Here is a 5643-nt window from a genome sequence, read left to right as displayed (position 1 = left end):
AACCTTGAAGCATGTATATCAGAAGTTCTGTTCTCAAGAGAGTGAACAGCACAGGAAGAACATGGTAGTGGACAGGTTTTGGTTTTACAAACAACTTGTTTTTAAGTGACTGTAAGTATTTACATCAGTAGAAGCGTTCACTAGATTATAAAAATGTAACATAAGTTTGGCAGAGCAAACATCATAAAGGGATAAGAAAAAGCTTTTATTTTCCATTACAAATATAGATACTATTTGCTATACCAATGCCCCAGGCATTTTTTTTTCCCCAAGAAAATATATTTTGGAAATAAATCATTTAAACAAACATTTTTAATAGTATGAAAGAGAAAAAAAAATACAAATATGAATTCTGATTTGATTTTTTTTCTAACGTGTTAAAATAATGATTAATATCATTAAAAAATAAAGAAAACAAATAAACACAACAAATAAACACAAGTTGTTATTCTAATGTATCATGACTTGATATCAAGCCCCTGAGAAACTTGTTTCTGAGTATGACAGTGCTGGTGTAAGGCGAAAAGCTGGAACTGTATTCTGTATCTCAACCCAATTTGCAGCAGTTTATAAACAGTTTCTTGTGACAGTCTTTCTTTCATGTGGACATTCATGACAAAGAAGTAGTGTAGAGGTTCCATCCAGATAATGTATGCCATAATATTGGGAAAATAATATCTACTACAAGTTGACTCAGATTCTTGACTAAATAAACTCTACAAATTAGTTTAAGTTTGGATAGCTCTTAGGTCTCTGGTTCAGAATTGGAAAAAGATATTCAAAGGTTTGCATGGACTACCTGCATATCTAATGATATTGCAAGGACTCTTAATTTAGGTTTGTTTGATTATTTTTTTTTTCCATAAAATGTCTAACAACAGTTTATTAATTTCTGAATTAAACAAAAAGGGCTGGGAAAAAAAGAAAAGAAAAAAAAAAGAGTTGGACTTTCTAATTATTGCTTACCTTGTTAATATTTTGCTTTCCATCACTGAACTCTTGTCACTGATCTTTTTGATTAAAAAAAAAAAAAAAAGAGAGAGAAAAAAAAGAAGAAGTAAATATTGCTATGGAAAATAGTAACATATGTGTGAGAAGGATGGTTAATGCAACCAAACCCAAGGTAAGCAGTACCCACAGTAGAAAAGATCCCCTTTAAGAGAGAAACCAGCAGGATAGGAAATCAAGAATAAGCAAGGATGGATGGAATAGAAAGACAACCCATTTCTCTTCCAACTTTCCCAACTTTTCCAATCACCTTAATAGTGATGACTAATATGCGATGACATATATATCAGTGCTACAGAGACATCAGTGCTAATTATACAGCATTAGCTCTGTGGTATTGTAAACACAGAGCTAATTTAGAATATGAGTGTCAAAAATGGTCATTTTTGTGTTTGTAGGGATGATCATTAAGAGCTAGTCACTCTTTTTTTTTTTTTTTTTTTATATATTAAGTGGCTCGGTGAATTTAAATACTCCTATCACAGAGATCTCTAGCTGGTATGTATATGTGTATTATAGTTGCAACATCCTCTTAAAGTACTGCCAGTCATTTGTACTGGCTTTAATTCACAGCCCTTTTAATGGGAACAAACAATCTACTGTATGAGCAGACACTATAATTACCTGACCTAGCCTGTCTCTTTTGCTTAAATGACTTATTTCAGCAGCTGTAATATCTTCTTCCTAACAGGCAACCCTGTGACTTGGGCTGTAGTAGCCTGTAGGCCAGTGGTGGCTCTAATACATTAAAGATCATGGGATCGCATTGTATGGAGAAATATTGTCCAGATGCAGTGTACTGCCTGCTGCTGTCTGCTGAGGTGCTGAGCTCAGTGTTAGTATTTGCACTGTCAGTGTTTGGAGCAGAATGTAAATGTGATTTGAAAGACACATAGCTCTTCATAGTTCAATTCTGAAAGCAGTGGTATAGATCTGCAGATTCCTGTTTGCATATCTAACTACAGAAATCAGTTCTTTGTTCTGATGATTAGCGTGTATTTTTGTGTAAGGAATACCACTGCTGCACTGTCAGTTTGTCATTGCAGTTAGCTGGTGCAGAAAATGGCTCGTCAAAAATTTATGCAGCTTATCAGCTTTGAATAAATACTTGAAAAGGTATGTCATTAAAATAAATGTTTAATTTGATAGAAAAATAGGGGCTTTGTTTATTTGGTTTGGTTTGTTCTGGTTGTGTTTTTTGTTCGTTTCCTTGTGTCTTTGCTTTTAACATTTAGGTTGCCATATCATTATGATGAGACAAATAATTTAGAGCATAATGTAAGTGCAATTAGAAATAACAAACAAACAAATTAACACATAGTATATATCTAAAATATTGCTTCTCCAATTCTTTTGCATTCTCTGGATTGTTTAATTTTGAAATACACATTTACATGTTCTTGATTTACATCTTAAAGACCAGTTAATATGAGAAATATGGATCATATTAGGAGCTTTTTCAGAACAAATCTTGTAGCTCATAAGAACTGGTGATGAGTGAAAAATGAATGTGGAAATTCTTTCTTTATTTTTATTTTTTTAACCATTTCAAAAGCCACATCATTGCTTATATTACACACTACATGGAAAGGGAAGGTTTAACACAAGAAATGCCAAACAAAACAGACGATCGGGCAAAGTCAACAGATTTACCAACAGCAAATCATGCCTGACTGAGCACATCACTTTCTTCTGTGGACATAGAGAGAGCAGTGGATATGGTTTACCTGAACTTCAGCAAAGCATTTGACACTGTTTCCCACAGACTGGCTGTGTGGTCTGTGAGACAGGCAGGAAGCTGACTGGCAGACTGCACTCAGGGTTTTTGCTCAGGCTGGCAGCCCATCCCCACACTGGGAGCCACACTGTTCAGCATCTTCATAAATGACCTGGATGGTGAGATTGAAAGCACCCTCACCAATTTTGCTGATGACACTGAAATGTGTGGTGAGGTAGACACATCAGAAATAAAGCCATTTTACAGGCAATTTAAATTGACACTTTTTACTTCTCAGCAATCGCACACAATAAAATGGGAGTGGTTGAAAGACAACTTACATACAAGCTAAGAGCACATAGCACATGACTAACAAAATTGTGCTTCTCATGACAAAATAAACCATTTTGGGGAAGAATAGCTGCTTGCTGTGCCTAAGGACTAGCTAGCCAATTAATGAATGTTTTAAGGTCACAACATTGTCAAGAAATGGTAGCCTTGGCAACAAGATGGTGCCTGCCATGGAAATGGCACCGTAAAATGGAGGCTGAAAGCAAATGGCAGCCTCTGAGAGGGGAGATGTGGGAGGGGATTTTTGGCCTTGATGTGCTTCCAGGGTGATCAGGAAGGCAGAGACCAAGCTGCTATCCAGTCCATGCTATTCCAGTCCCAGGGTGGCATAAGGACGTTGTTTGTGGCAGTGGCAGGAAAATTGTTCTGTGGGGTAAACGGAGGTGGGAAACTGGTCGTGTGACCAGCATGGGGCTTCCAGGTCCAGAAGCATGGGCAGCGAGGAGTGGGATAGTGAGTTGGGCCAGGCTGACCTGGGCAGGAAGTACACAACTGAGTGATTATTAATTCCTAAAAGTGATGTTCAGTGAAAGCTGTTTTTCCCATATATGTCAGTTAATATTTTTTGCTGATACCTATATAATAAGTCAAGTAACTCCAGTGAAGGATTTTATGTATGCATGAGTACATTGACTTCATTTATGAGAGAAAAAAAGAAATAATAAAAATCTAATTAACTGTTTGATATTGCCTTTGTTATTTCATTTATGATAATCATAATTGCATTTCTGATTTTTAATTAAACGTGTATTTTCTGAAATATGTCACATAAATAATCCTACTGAGCCATACTTCTAATAACTATTCATCATTCATTTACTAGGTACAAGGGGCAGTGGGAACAATTACTGAAACGTGCTTCTACAAGGCAGAGCAGAGCACAGGAGACTTTATAGAACATCTCATTATCTGGTTAAATACATTGATGGGCTTATGGTGGATCCAATTTTAACAGATGGGTAAATTTAGTGTTGTCTTATTCCTTGTTTTTTAGAACAATGTCCTAATTCTTTCTAGTAGGCTATTTTCTTCAGTGTTACTTTGAATGTTGATAAACTAAATGTTTATATCCATGGTAACTTCTTTTCCTTATTTTTTTTCCCTTGTTTTGTGGTGGGAGATACTGGAATTCACTAAGAAAACAATAGTTGTAGTAAGTACATTTGACTGACCAGATCTTAAGATAGTTTATTAGAATCTATGCTTCTTGATGTCATGCAGAACCTTAAGATGGACAGATAAGTTATCTGTACTTAATGAGAACCAATTACTTTTTCAAATGAAGTGAGCAATTTCTGTATTCAATATAGTTGAATTAAATGTAACTTCATTCAGTGAAATGCTTCGTGCTTCAGTACTGTTCTGTTCAGCCCACAAAATCTATTGCGTAAAGAGGCCACAGAGGTGCCATAGGGTTGATTTTTCTTTAACTTCTAAAGTTTTACTTTTTAAAAATTTAACTATCAAATATTTTGTATTCAAAATCCTTTTTTAATTATTTTTTTTTTTAAAGAAAAAATACGTTTGGATGTATTTTCAAACCTAAACATAGATTTAGCTCACATTCAAATCAAGAGTGTCATAGACATTCCTGAAGGCTTTTCTGAATAGAGAAGGACTTTAGATTAGCTTACACTTCACTCCTTTACCAAAGCCGTACTCATCATTAAATATTGGTTTTCACAGACATCTATGTACTTAAATTGATCATTACCCTTTTCTTGCTGGGATGAATAACAGTTTCATTCATTCTCAGTAAGGCTGCATAATCAATAATGAACATTGGAAGAATTCTCTGTTTATGATGAATTCAAATAGGATTTTTTTCCAGGGTGGTGCTGACAGATGATGCTGGACTAAAAGACCTGGGAGAAAGGGCTTCTCTTCACCTCTGTTTTCCTACTGACTGCAACTATTTCACTGGGACAAGGAAGAGACAGATGTACACTAAAGAGGTGACCAGTCCCTATTAAACAACCTATTTATAACATCCTGATTAATAACCTAGAACCAAATAGATCCTGTATTTTAGAAAATGCTCATGTTTTCATATATATCTTGGGTATTTGAAAATTAGTCTTTTGGCTTTACAATTTGAGAGAAGAATTTGTGGTGAGTCTACTGTATATAACCTCTGTGAGAAACTTGTGTAAAATATACTTTCTGAGACGGAATTATTCCATATGTTAAATACTAATTCATTGAAATCTAAGCCTTAGGAACAAGTCATCTGGAAGGCATTTATAGAACCCTTCAAAAAAGAGTTTGGTGGAAAATCACCACAAGTGTTGGCAGAATTGTATGTGGACACCCAAAACTAAACATTCCTCTGCAAGTATTCTACTCTTGAATATTTTCGCCCATGCATTTTGTTTCCACAGCAAGTATTATTAAATAAGCTGAATGAACTAAAGCTCTTTTTTTTTGCTGGGATTGATGGTTCTTCAACCTTTTGTTTGATTGCAGGTGTCTCTGGGAATAAAATGGTTCAGAATTAATTTCTTTTCCTTGGCTTTTCAGTACATTCTTAGCACCTGCTGATTTTATGGCCTGTCCTAAGCATACCT

At 35.2% G+C, this 5643-nt stretch overlaps 1 long non-coding RNA gene across 1 annotated transcript; it reads left to right on the top strand.

The window, feature by feature from the left end:
- Positions 1 to 1751: 1751 nt before the first annotated feature.
- Positions 1752 to 5429, top strand: LOC310903674. The gene is made up of 3 exons (XR_014587670.1): positions 1752 to 2124; positions 3900 to 4035; positions 4908 to 5429. It is a non-coding gene; the product is annotated as an uncharacterized lncRNA (long non-coding RNA).
- The last annotated feature ends 214 nt before the right edge of the window (positions 5430 to 5643 follow it).

This window comes from Anser anser (assembly GCF_964211835.1).
Source record: "Anser anser genome assembly, chromosome: 8".
Classification (NCBI taxonomy): domain Eukaryota; kingdom Metazoa; phylum Chordata; class Aves; order Anseriformes; family Anatidae; genus Anser; species Anser anser.
The sequence above is the reverse complement of the archived record's forward strand: the minus strand, read 5'-3'. Positions and strand labels throughout refer to the sequence as shown.